Source organism: Corvus hawaiiensis, chromosome 10, assembly GCF_020740725.1.
Source record: "Corvus hawaiiensis isolate bCorHaw1 chromosome 10, bCorHaw1.pri.cur, whole genome shotgun sequence".
NCBI lineage: Eukaryota > Metazoa > Chordata > Aves > Passeriformes > Corvidae > Corvus > Corvus hawaiiensis.
In genome coordinates, this window is record NC_063222.1 from 12,852,822 (window position 1) to 12,866,899 (window position 14,078).

General features: G+C 42.2%; 1 long non-coding RNA gene across 1 annotated transcript in view; it reads right to left on the reverse strand.

Moving 5' to 3' along the window:
- The window catches only part of LOC125331087, a 36,344-nt gene extending 25,436 nt beyond the window's left edge, over window positions 1-10,908 (reverse strand). Inside the window, exons 1-3 of the long non-coding RNA XR_007205856.1 lie at window positions 10,078-10,908; window positions 4,528-4,708; window positions 844-920 (exon numbers count right to left, since the gene is read on the reverse strand). This is a non-coding gene — a long non-coding RNA (uncharacterized LOC125331087). The remainder of the gene's footprint in view (window positions 1-843; window positions 921-4,527; window positions 4,709-10,077) is intronic.
- Window positions 10,909-14,078: the final 3,170 nt, after the last annotated feature.

The window sequence follows — 14,078 nt, forward strand, 5'->3', positions numbered from 1 at the left end:
AAAAAATCACTCTAAAAAGAGATGTTTTACAGGATCTTTAGGGCAAAAACCTGATCAAGCTTACAATGACAAATGACTGCCTTTGATGGAAATATGCAGATACACACATACAAGGATCCAGCCCTGCTGTCCTGTATTCCTGCTGTTACTGGCAAATGGTCCATGGATTTAACGCAGTCCTTTACTTGACCCTAAAACTTCCCCACATATTTTTTTTACAGCTCATAATTTGCAGAGCACAGTGTCAGCAGGAAAGAAATCACAGTGAACAGTCACTCCATCCCTGTGCAGCAGCTCTGAATCACATGGGCAATCCAGCATGGTCCTTGCTGTGCTTTTGGGCCAGGCCGCCCATCAGCAGTGCCAGGGTTTGCTGACAAGCAACAGAAAAAGGCTCTGCCCTGGCAAGCAACCAGAAGAGCTCGCAGCAGCCACGGTCAGTGCCCACCACGCTGTGTGGGGTCAGCTGGCAAACATGGCCTCCTGAGCTGTGGACACGAGCAACACATAAAACCTCAGTGGCTCAGAGAAAGCTGTTCAGTGATTTGGCCAAAGTGCCCAGCAAGCAGCTTCTGAGCATCCTGCTACTTCCTGACAGCTGAGACAGAATTGTCTCCTTTGTTTCCTCTTTCCCACTTCTTCTCTGTGAGTCCAAACGGGTGGCTCAGATGTAAACCACAGGAGAAGAATCAGCCCTATCTTGCATCTACTCATATCCTCTGGTGCAGGTCCTGCACCAGCTTCAGAGGAATCACACTTTATCTACATCACCCTGAAGGAAAGGAGAAAATCTGACTATTTTCATCATCCATCCCTTTTCGTAGCACATAAAAAGCATCTTACCTTGCTGGAAATATGTTGAAATCTCAGATTTAAAAGACCAAGGAACTTCCAAAGATAAGACCAGTGCTGGATTTGATCTGAAATTTGCAATGAAGAAAAAAAGGGCAGAAGCTCAGATCTTTCTTCTTAGTCTCTGTACAACATGAAAATACCCATTTTTGAAGATGCTGTTTGCATTAGTTTCATCCTAATTCTGATGCCTTTTCCCCTTAATCACCACAACAAATTCCAGTGAAAAAGCCACTCTCAATTTCCCCAATCCCATAAACATATATTCAACCCTCTAAAGATTAAATTTGAAGAGGGTAAGGGCAGAGACAGGTCACTTACTCACCTTACGGCAGGGTCAAACTTCCACCAGGAAAAGTCCAGCTGTGTCTGGACCTAGAACAACTAGTGCAACTAGTGTCTAAGAGCACTAATTTGGGATGCTAATTGATCTGCAGGCAGGTACCTCCTCAACTCCTCTAATTTCTAAACAATTTTCTGAAGACCAAGGTGGATGTTTGTGCAGGGCATCAGAAATATGCAAACTATTTATATATGTGTGAAGATAAATACATGTGCTAATTAGCAAATACTGTTTTTAGGGAGAATAAGGTATCTAAACATCTTTTAAATTTGGCCTCAGCTGCAGGAAGTAGTAATAATGTGCTGCAAATATTTAGCAATGCATAAAAAGCTGGTTCCTGATCATCCTAAGAACACAGAAATTAGTAGAGATTACCCCAGAAAGAGTTTGTTTTATTAAAAGCCAATATACTCCACAAGATTCTTTCCACACACATTTCTTCCCAGCTGTCTGATGCCTGTAGAGTGTAAGTGCACACACAGAGTGAGGAGGTTGGCTGCAGCTTCTTGAGAGCTCAGCATTTAGATGAAACATTTCTAAAATTCTTCAGTCATCTTTCCAACTTAAAAAATACAATTATCTTTCCCCTTGCTTTAAAGCTTCCCCTCCCAAAGAATGTCTTGGTGCCCAAGTGCCAATATGCCCATCCCCATGGCTGCAGTAATCTGCCATGCCCATGTGCTCCCAGCTTCCCAGGCCCTCCAGCCCCCTCTGGGTGTAAGAACTCTTCAAAGGAGGAGCACAGTCACAGTCTGCTTTTATTCACTGTCCTGAAGGGTGCAAGGATGTATCCTGCATTCCTTTGGAAACTGCGTGCCACCTGATGGGGACTTACATGCAGCCAGGATGCTTCACTCATGTTGTGATTTTACCTTAAATCCCCCTTACTTCCTGTAAATGCCAGCATGATCCAGCCTGAAAGGTGTGATGCAGCTCCTGCTGGTCTGGCCAGTGATGCCCAAAGCAGCTGACAGCAGACACAGGGGAGGAGACACTCAGCTTAAAGAATCCTAAGTTTTGGCTCTTCCACTGGGATAAAAACAACCACTGAGCAATTTGTTGTTCAGGTGAGAAACTCTTCTGTTCACACAGCCCATGTGAGGAAGAAAAGGGTTGTTATTCTGAGAAAAAAACCACTATATTTTCTATCTCATTCTCCCCCTAGGCTCACACTGACACAGAGCTGCTGGGTTATGGCTGCTCAGTATCCACAGCCGTGCTCTGGGCACAAGCTGGGGCTCTGGGCAGTGAGTTGAGCTCCACTCCTGCTGCTGCCTATCTGTAGCCTAAGAAGCCCTCAGGGAGCAGCCCAGACCACCACCCGGCTTTGCCATTCAAACACATGGAGTGGCTAAGTGAGGAGTATCACCTTCATGCTGCTGAGGCCACCCAGTGCCATGGGCCGCTCCGAGGGCTTTCATGTCCCTGCCTGACTCCCAGGCTGTATGGGATCCCTCATCAGAAATGAAGCACTGCCTGAGCAATATAATTTCCCTCCTTTTTTCTTCTTTAATGAATGCAGCAATGACAGCACAGTTATGATAGAAGGTTCCCTCTGGCAACAGAATCATAAAATAAGAATATGATAGATTCTCTGTCTGCTCAGAGCTGTATGTTGGCTCTGGCATTTTTATTTTTTAAAAATTCAGCTCACAAGTAAATGAACTTGGGCTAAAGCTTTTGGAAGTTGGTTTAGTGATCTTGAATAGGATTTGGTCCCATGAAAAGTTTCTTGCAGCTTCTCCTACCTACTTTGAGTTGTAGAAATAGACATGGAAATAGCCATAGAAAAACCATAGATGCTGGGGATTTTTCCTAAAAACCTCTCCTTGGTGATAAATATTGTTTTCTTCAGGTTTTTTTACATTGCCTTTAGAAAATCAAGCAGTCCAAAGTTCAAAAATGTCAAACCTAAGGCTATTTGGACAACTTATACCATTGAATGGAAGACACATTGATTACAGACGTTTGGTGATATTAGCACCAAACATAAGTGTTTGAACATCACCTCAATGCTTCAAGAGAAAACCCCTCCTTAAAATCTCTATGACAGTGGGAAATGGGGAGCCTTTTATCCTCCATGTGGAGTCCTCTGTGGTGACAGCTTTTGGCACACTGGCAAGTCCAGCTGAGGTCATGGAGCCCTTGGCTGTGCCCAGCTCTGAGGATGGCGTGACCTGCTCCTGAGAATATGTTGTGGAGAGGGTGCAGGTGAGCATTATCACCTTTCCATCATATCTTTTTAGACTTTTTAAAGTCAAAGGCCTTCCAGGAGAATATAAGAACAGATGGACCCCTGGTTTGTCTGGTCTTGGTGTTTTCTGCACCAGCTGGATCCTTTCATCCAGAAATGTCTCATCTTTGGCTGCCATCCAGTTGTGTGGAACCTCATCAAAGCTGTCAGTATTACCTCAGTCCCTGAACTGAACCTGAAGGGGAAGTGAAAACCACTCCACCCATAGGCCTCAGCAAATAAATATTTGGTCTTTCTTTTCTTTAGGACTGTGGAAAAAGCCCCATTTACCAACAACAAACCTGGGTACACATGAGAAGCTCATCCCAAAGGCAATACTTGAGCCCTGGTCCTAACTGATGGAAATAATGAATACATGATATACTGGTAAATCTTGTCTATGGTGCAGTAAATCTGTCTAAAATTTTGTAGGAGTTCCCATAAAGTGAACTATTTGGCAATAAATTCTTTCAAGTCATAGAAACAGGACAAAGCAATGAAGATGCTGTCACTGAAATGTAGAGAAAACAGTAATTTCCAGCAAGTATTAATTTTATAAAAATATATATGCATAGTGCATATAAAAATACATATAAAATATATATTGATATAAAATCTCATTACAGGGTACGCCAGGCATGCAGGTTTATGTGTAGAGTACACACGCTACCCAACTACAAAATGTTACACAGTGATTTGTTGCTTTTAGCAAGTCTGCTCTTAAAACCGCAGTTCATAACCTTGACTATCCACATTTTGAACTGTAATGCTTATAGCAGGTTTTTTATACGGTAGTTTTCTCACTTATAAAACTATCTGTATGTTTAACACACCTATGAAAAAATATTTTCTTCCATTGCAATTGAAAATGGGTATTTTTTCACTAATTGGCAAAGCTATTTATCTGAAATATATTAATTGGTTTGGCAATTGTTTGTGATTTTGCACTCTGACAGAATATGTAATTTGCATAAATAAATACTAAACCTCTGTCAACTTGGCTGACAAAAGTATTCTCCCTTTTTTTAGTTTTAAATTGCAGCATTTGCATTAAAATGGACAAGCTTGATAAAAACAAGCCACAAAGAGATAAAATTACCTTGGAAAGGAATACGGAATTCACTTAAGCAATTTCTTTGTGTCCAAAACACTCTTTGTAGGGTCATGTGTCAGTTTGGCAGATTGGGTTGGTGGTGTGTGCAAGAGAGTTTGACAAGCCCAGAGGTACCACAGAGAATGATCCTGATTCTCAGTATCACAGAAGAATTGCCGTGTCATACCTGTTAAGCAAACAAATAGATTTGCAGTGAAATCTAAATGAGGCTTATTTGGGAGATTTAGAAACCTGACTAAAGAGTATCAATATTGCCAATACAAGCCTTAACCTTCTGTTGGGGTTTCCAGTTGATCTCAAGTGTGGTATTTGGGGTATGAACTCCAGTGTGAGAGGGTGGAAACTTTCCACTCCTTTCTTAGCCCTGTCTTGGGTTATGCAAAGCACTGAGAAAGAGCAGGTTTGCTGTCAGTGGCAGCCCACTATTTGTGAGTGAAGAAAACCCTCCCTTTCTCTGGGAGTTAACAAAGGGCATGACATCCCAGCTGGGCTGCCTGGGCTTGGTGGGCAGCTGCTCAGCCAGACAGGGCACTGACCACCAGGGTATTTAACACTGGACAGCCAAGTGATTCCTTCACTGCTGCTGCTCCTCCAGCAGAAGCATTTGCTATGCAGATCTATTAATTGCAAATTGAAAGCATCCACATACTCAGGATAGCTGCAACATTTTCCCCGGGAATGTGGGAGATATTTGACATTACCAGCTTCAAAGAGGGGGAGAGGGAGAGAAGGAATTTAATTCTGCTTGTGCATGAGGTAACGTCAATTCCTTGCAGTCAGGAGACTAGGGCTTAATTGATATCATATGGCTAACAAAGTACTCCAAAGCCAGCCTCATTTGATTGCTTTTTAATAACTAATAACTCTCAGTGGGAGTCCAAAATATGTATGTATGAAAAAGAGTGATGGAGCTGCCTCTGTTGTCTGCCAAGATCACTGTTACTGAAGCAAATTTGTACCTTTTGCAGTCCTGGAATAGATACCAGCAGTGGCTGGACACGTACTCTCTCAGCCTGCCCCAGCCAGGAGTGTCTGGAAGAGCTGCAGAGGGGTTGGAGGGCATGTCCCTGGCAGTGGCAGTGGTTGTCCACCCTTGCTGGGGTGGGTGTTGATCCATGGCTGGAGAAAGGATTGAATCCCTCCAGGTGTCCTACCTTGCCTGCCCAGGCCAGCTCTATGCCTGGCATGGCTGCAGGGCAGATAAAGTTGTTGCCACTGGGCCATAAGTCAGTCAGAAATAATTTTTCCCATGGAGTTCATTGCCTTCCTGAGTCACAGATCCCAAAGCAAGGAACCATCCTCTGTGATGGGACAGGAGAATCATCCACGGTTGGGCTGCTCAGTCCCCTTGGGTGGCCCCATGTCACCTCCCCTGGTGTTTAGAGTCTCCCTGCTCACTCCCCAGCCCAGGCAGTGTCAGCAGGCCACCAGCAGTGTCCCTCAGCGTCCCTCAGCCCAGCAACAGCACAGAAATCCACTGGATTTCCCTGAACAGCTGGTTGTAAAAAAGCTCTGCCTGCACAGCAGGGTCCAGGTGCTAGCAGATTTTTACAGAGCAGGGTGTATGCAAAAATATGGTCTACCGACTACTGCTGACAAAACCAGAGGCTGAGTCCTACTTTCCTCCCTTCTTTCCCTGCCCCAGCAGTGTGGCTGAAGAGGAACGAAAGGATATGACAGTGTCACTGCTGTGTCACAGAGAGCCATGTGCCTCCCTCCAACCCTCACTTAATTAGTGGGTGAGTGGCCAGGACTGGGCCATGTAGGGCCAGGAGTCAGGATCACTGGCTGGATCCCCAGGGCATCTCAGGCACTTCAGATCATGAAGTGGCCACTGTTCTAACCCTTAGCAACTAAAATATGTGTTGGGCAGTTACCTGAGGATGCTGTGAACCCCTTGCTGTGGCAGCCTGTGGGAGCAGGGCATCTGCAAAGGTGAAGCACTGCCCCTGGGGAAGCTCCCACACTGGACATCTGACCTGCCGCTTTATGGCATTGGTGAAACTTCTCAGGGAGGGCTTTTTTGTTTCTTTGTCTGGACTTGGTTTTATTTGCAGTTTTTTGATTTGGGTTTTGTTGGGGTTTGGATTTTGTGGTGTTTTTTTGTTGTTGTTTGTTTGTTTGAAGGTTTTTTTTGTCCAGGGGACCAAACCTTGAAAAAATGCTGATCCTGTGTGTCTTTCATTCTGCCCATGGTCAAAAACTCTCCTTGCTGTGGTTGCATCTGGGTTAGTGTCAAAAGGAATTCATATGGCTTATGTCTATAACCAGATGTAAAACTGGGCAAATTATACTTGGGATAATTCATATGTATTTGATTTCTATTGCTTAACGAGAATGCAGGAACAAGCTTATTTAAAACAAGTTTGCAGAAGGGCATCAGAGTCCATACACTGAAAGCAATTAATAAAGGACTTCTCCTGGGATTATTAGAAAGACTACTAGGAAGACAGCAAATTATGAAAAATTAAAGATACTTGATGCAGGGCAGAAAGAGGAAAACAAATCCCAGGCTGGATAATTAATGATGAAAACAAAATTATATTCTGCTTGGGAAGAAAACAAACACATTCAGAGAGTCCAGGGGAACTTCTGTGAAGAGGCACTGATGACTGGAGAGCTACCACTGTTTCTGTGAAGCACTGGCAATGTATCAAAATTAGTAGAAAAATTATAAGCTTTAAAACAATTCTTCAGAAAAGCAGAGGTGAAATGCTAAAATTGGCTATTTTGTATTGAAAAAGGGAGGAAAAATTACTGCAGTGTCTATTGCCTTGCTATTCCTCCGCTACTCCCCCATTTCCAAACCAGCAAAGGTAACAGGCACATCAGAGCACCCCACTTCCTACAGGGAGAAAATGGGACCAATTTATAAATGTCATTAGTGGAAGCGGTGTCAGGAGAGATTGTAGACTTAAAGTGACTCGTGACTCTGTTTTACACATATGCATGCTGGTTTTACTTCACCTCTATAAAGCTGCCATTGATTAGATTTTCATTAAGACTCACACTAAATTGCACAATACTCACATTTAAGTGAAGGTCTTTCCTTTGGCTTTCCACTTTCCCTGTTTCTCTTTGTCCATCATAGTTCAAAATGATCATATTTTTCATTTTGGAGTATTAGAAAATCAAAAGACACTGTTATTTCATAAATGTCCAGTAAAAAGGGAAAACCAAATCAACCCAAACAACAGAAAGCAATGCTTATTGCAATGAAATTGCAGTATGTTGTTGGGAAAATAGGTACTTTAGATTTCATCTTCAGTAAATACAGCTCATCAAGGCCCACAAGAACCAGCTTACAGTTCTTAAAAGCAAGAGTGGTGTTATTCAAGTTAATAATGAAGCAACATGGTTGGTAATTGTAGCAGATGATTTTGGGCTGCTTCTAAGCAGCAATACAGTAAGATTTGCTATAGCTTTATACAGTATTGGTAGGCTTACAAAACCAACCAAAGACCCCAAAACCTAAACCAAACAAACCAACATTGGTCCCCTGTTACAGGAATGGTGCTGCTGAAAGAATTATAAGAAGCAGGGTTGATGTTCAGGCCTGTAATTGAAGGCTGCAGGCACTCAGCACTACGTGTGACAAGTTTCTCAAGAGATTTAAAATGCAGATCTCTTGACTCCTCTTCCTGATATGAGTGAGTTGTTTAACCTCTATAATTTTATTTTCTGTCACTTGGCCATGGTATTAGTAATAGGAACAGCTTACAGCCTCATGGGGACATAAGAAATCAATTCTTAGGGTTTATACAATTAGAAGTTGTGTCCTTCACTATTTATTGTTACCTTTCATCCCAAAGGAGCAGTACATCCTGGTAATTTGGTTTTTTCCTGTCCTTTCTCTGCACTTCCTTAACATCACCATTAATGCTGCAGACCCAGACCCTATCCTTGGAAAACTGAGGTGGTTTCTCATCCAGTGCCTTATGGAACTGCTCCATTAGAGGTCCCCATGGGCAGGTAAAGTCACCTTCACCTTCAGTGTAAGCCATGCCTCTCTCCAAGTGCTGATCATAGGTATCCAAGTCAGAGCCATGGGGAGTTCCCTGCCATAGCTCTCTCCTCAGTGAGACACAGCAAGTGTACAGATGTAGGACCATCACCATCACTTAATTGCTTCCATTTCACAATAAGATGATAAAAAAGTTCTTGTGTCTGAGCATGCAAAGGTGCTCATAAAAAAATCTGTTAATTTTTATGCCTCATAAATGTAAGTTTGCTGTGAAAACATTCCTTTTAAAATCTGAGTTTATAGGACATGGAACAAATAGGATTTCAGAATAAAAGCCTGGTTTCCATGATCTCGAGAATTTTGTTATTGTTAATTAATAACACTGCTTTGCCTTTGTTTTCAAGTCTTTTCAAGGCATATATTTCTCAAGATCTGCTGTTTTACTGCTCTCCTTTGATGAATATTTTATCACATAGTAATGAATATCTTGTAAGGCAATTGTACAGTTTACAACTGTTACACGATGAAACATAAAGCAAGTGAGGGAAGCAAAAGCAGAATGCTATTAAACATTTAAACTTCTAGAAAAGCTGGAGTGACATCATATTAATTTATTCTAAAGCCAGGCAGCACATTGCCATTCTGCTCCTGCCTGCCACTTCCCTGAGTGGTGAGATTTGGTTGCTTGTGTTTGATCATACTGTTAATCACCCTTTTGTAAGCATGGACACAGGGAACCGTGGTGCCAGCGAGGCCACAGCCACTGCCTGAGCTGGAACACGGAGCTCTGGCAGCCTCTCTTGATGGCACTGCAAGCTTCTCCCTGCCTGATGGTCACGGCAGCTGATCCAACACTGGATTTCATTTATGTCTCTGATGAAGAGCTATTTGAAAACCTTGTAGTGGGCTTCTGGTCTGAGCATAAGGCCTTTGCCCCTCAGTGGCTCTACTGGGTGCCTCCCACAGATGCCCTCCTGATGCAGAACATCACCACTGGGGGAAAGCATTTTCAACAGACATAACTTATTTACAGCCTGACAAAATGTAGGCCTTAGGGCTGAATATTAATGTAAGAACCCTAACTGTAATAAACCAGCTGCTTCTAAGAAGTGCTGATCTCCAACAGCTTTCAATGCCCCTAATTTTTTTCCCCAAATATTCTTTACTGTTCTAAAAATCAGACTGCTTTCATTTCCCTCCCTAAACAGTCTTGTGTCAAGCAGTGTTACCAGTTTGTTTCAGGACTGATTCTTGTATCCTGCTAAAGTCAGAGACTTGCAAACTGTTTGTGAGACTGTTTCAAAGTCTTTGTGTTTTGGGATTTTTTTAAACATTCATAACAACAGCACTGCATGCATGCCGAACAGTGTGCAGGTACCACAGATATGTTGTCACCATTACATGACACCCCCAGGGAAGCTTCACACAGTTCAAATGCAGGAATTCTTTCTGGTGGAGGAGCACTGGCATGTTTTTGTGGTGGGTGTTACATGGATGCATTTAGACTATTGCTGATATTTGTATTTTATGTTATGAGGTGCAGATAAAGTGCTAAGAAAGGTTGTGCCCACCTTGACAGAAGGTTCCTCTTCTCTTGGCTCTCTCCTTCAGCTCCAGTTCCAGTCTGTACGGACAGTCCCAACCTTCACCATCCCACCTCAGTTCACAAGCTGATTTTTAATTGTTTTTCTTTTCTGAGAAATGGATAGAAAACCAAAGGTTGCTCTGTGCTGGGGGAAGCACCCTCCAGAGAGGAGGCTGAGACCAGTGGTCACGTGCAGATGTCAGGCCTGAAACAACAGCACACGGTGAGGTCTGGAGACTTGGTTTCACTGCTCTGCTGTTCCTTAGGCTTTATTTTTAAAAAATTATTTAAGTCTGTGAGAGCTGATGGTCTTGTATTGATACCTCTTGAAACAATGATCCTTTTACAGCAAAGCCCTGTCACACTCTCCTGTTCTCCTGTGGGTTGCTGATACACTATTCAGAAAAAGTAGAAGGCCTAAAACCAATACTTGTTGTGGAAAGATGTTCAATGGAAGGTCAGCAGAACTGTTTCTTCCCTTAAGGGTATGACAGAGGCAGTGGCATGGGGAATCCTTTCTCAGCCAGCTTCAGGAACCAGTCTTGCCCCAAAGCATAATGTTACCAGTTTCCAGCTGCTTGAGGCCATATTTCTTCTATTGATGCTCCTTGAGCATGAGAAACTGCTGACAAATCAGAGTTTCAAATGCTCTGGATGGTTTTTGGTGTTTCTACTGGTTCAAGTGTATAGCAGCCTCTTCAGTAGCAAGGTAGAAGATCTGCCGAGAACTTAATCACCATTCTATGAGAAATACTGAGTTTTATTTCAACACAGGTTGAGTGGTTGGCCTCTATTACAGACAGTACAGAGGAGAACTTGGAGACCTACAGGAAGGAAGTAAAAATCAACCATGGTAAGCTAAGTTTTCCATTTGGGGCAGACACAAGCACAAGGATACATATTCAGCTGCATAATACTGCCAGAACAGGAAAGAACTCTGTGATTTTATCCATCATCACTGTATTAGTGAAGAATTTTGCACGGGGGAGTAAACGGATTTTAAACAGCTTTAAAGACTTACTACTGATTTAAAAAAAGTTGCACAGCATGTGCAAAACCTATTAGCTTTGCCACATATTATCTTTGCATTCAGTTGTTTGATAGGGTTCACATAAAAATTAGGCATAGGAAAATGAGAATATCAGATGGCTCTAATGAGGCAGATAGGTTTAAAAAGATGTAACACTCAGATTTCCTTGGAACACAAGCCACTTCCAAAGACCCAACAATGCACAGAACAGAGCACTGCTCTGCCTGCTATGGTAATTCCCAGTTACTGAAGAGCCCCATATTACATTTTGCTGTGTCCTCTTACACAGTACATTTACATCTGAGAAAAAATAGTACTTGCTATCCTTGAAGTGCACACAAGAATTTTTAGCTGCATACCCACGTAAATGTAGAACTGCCTTGGGTTTTATCCTGGCATTAGTCTGCCCTTGCCTGGCACCTCTGAGCTGCTTCCAGCCAGCCATTCCTGATTCACTGGAATAAGCTGATGGTGAAGCACAGCACACCACGCCTTGAAGCTGTGGGAACACACAAACGGTTTAGGAAATTGCTATCACTATTGCATTTCGAATGGCATTAATCTCGAACCCAGCATTATTGCTATTAACTTATCTCTGGATACATCCAAAATCCAGTGCCTTGAAGCCCATTTTTTTCACAGGCTTTCAGTGGGGCCCTCAGGCTATCAAACTGAGTACTGAAAATCAGAGGTGGGACTAACCAAATTAAACCTTTCTCCTGACCTCGTTTGCCAAGTATCCTTTGACACTTGCGTGGCCACCAGCCCACCCAAAGATGGCAAGGCAGGAGCCAGCTCAGCACCGTTTTGCCTTTGGCTGTTGCAAATGCTGTTGGAACATGCCCGGCCACCGGGTCCACCACTCAGGGAGGCACCAAGTAAGATGAAGCTGGAAAGAGGAGAGAGAAAGAGAAAGCAACATCTATTTTTGGACATTAAAAGAAAATATTTTAAAAATCACTAATGTTGGCAAGGAGAAATACTTGATTTGAGGTGTGCAAGTGAGCAAGTATATTTTTAAAGCTGGCATGAAGCCTGCCCTTTGTCCCACAGGATCTAATCCAACACCAGCTAAAATCACTTGCCCATGGAATTGCACTTGGACTTTCATGTAAGTTAATACTTTACATAAAAACTCACAGCTCAAAATTACCCAATAGAACTGTTTGCAATAACTACCTTTCTATAAAAATAAGCCGCCATATTTTTAGGAGCATTTTAAGTGTTCACTATAAAATTTTATTATATAGTAAACTTAATTACCCAAATTAAATTCTCAGTTATTGTACCTGTGCATGCTGTTTTATTCTTTGCTTCAATAATGCCAGACACTAGAGTGATTCAATTTTATTTTGAATTTTGATTGCATTTATTCAGGTATTTCAAGCTGGTAGTGAACTAATGATAGAATATAGTTAAGCTTTAGTATTACTGACAGCAGCCACAAAGACTCTGTACTGCCAGTTACGGCTGGCAACACACCCTGGGATTTTTTTGGAAGAAAGACAGCAGTGATCAAACAAATGGGACTATCTACTAGATCCTAATGTTGAATCAAAAGCAGATTTCCATTTTGAAGCCAAATCTTTCTCAAAACCAGGTTTCCATAGATGAAAACATTACATCACCTTGGGGCAAAAGGGAAAGGATACAACAAGACATTTTAAGGCAAATAAGCCTTATAGTTTGCCAAGCATATGACTGCTGATAATTAATTTCATTTATGCACTTAGGGAACATCTTTTACATTCTTATATCCAGCATAATAATCTCCTCCCCTCCCCCCCCCCCGAGTCTCCACAGTATTAAACCACTGAAATAAGAAGTTACATTCTTATTATTTTGATATGAAATCTGAGTTCTCTGTTGCTCTAAATGTTGTAGCAGGCATATATTTTTTGGTAAACTCACTGATGAGCTCTGCTAGCCATACAAATCATACAAACATATTTCACTGCAAAGATATGCCCCTTTCAGAGACCACTTCATTTATTCCTTGCAGTAGCTGAAAAATCCAGGCATGAAATCATGTTTTCCAGCTATGCCTTTTGTCATATTTATGGTCTCTTTGGTAAAATCAAAGGAATGCACTTCTGTGTAATGGGCCATAGTTTGAATGGGGCACAGTAACCATCACACCATAAAATTTAGAGTTGGGCTGCTTGATTACAAAAGCATGTCCTCACTTCAGCCTTTGCACAATGCAGCTGTTTAAATCACTGGGAGTTTAAAATTAGAGTCACTTGAGAACTAAAATTGCATGTGATGGCAAAATGGAAAAAGATATTAAGTTTGGGCTGCCAATTTCAGAGCCATTTCTAGAAGTCTGAGAGCTTACTGATAAAATTATGAGATGAAGAACATGCAGCAGTCATTAAACTCCTTTACTTTTGCTTGCATCATGAGATTTCCTATCCCAACACTTTACTGTGGGATTCCTTGAATTTAGAAACAGGTACCAACAAACGAGAGCAGGGTAATGAGATTTTTGATGAATGGAGCCTTTTAACTCCTGCTGGTTTTCTCCTGAGATATGCTCTCTGCTCCTGCTCACTGGAACATGAATAAATGTTCATTTATTACTATGTTGGACAAAATCTTGCAATCCCTACTTGGTTTAAAAATGTTCATGATGTGACAATCCCTTGTAAATTTTCAAGTACAACATGCTAATGCAATGACCACCCTCCTTTTCCTTAAGGAGATGAGCCTGGAGAAGGCTCCTGGGAGACTTCACTGCAGCCTTCCAGCACTAGAAGGGGGCTTATAAAAAACAGGGAGAAACTTTTTACACAGGCAGAAAGTGCTAGAACAAGGGGGAATGGTTTTAAACTAGAAGAAGGGAGATTTAGATTTGATGTTAGGAAGAAATTCTTCTCTGTGAGGGTGGTGAGCACTGGCACAGATTCCCTGGAGAAGCTGTGGCTGCCCCATCCCTGGAAGTGTTCAAGGCCAGG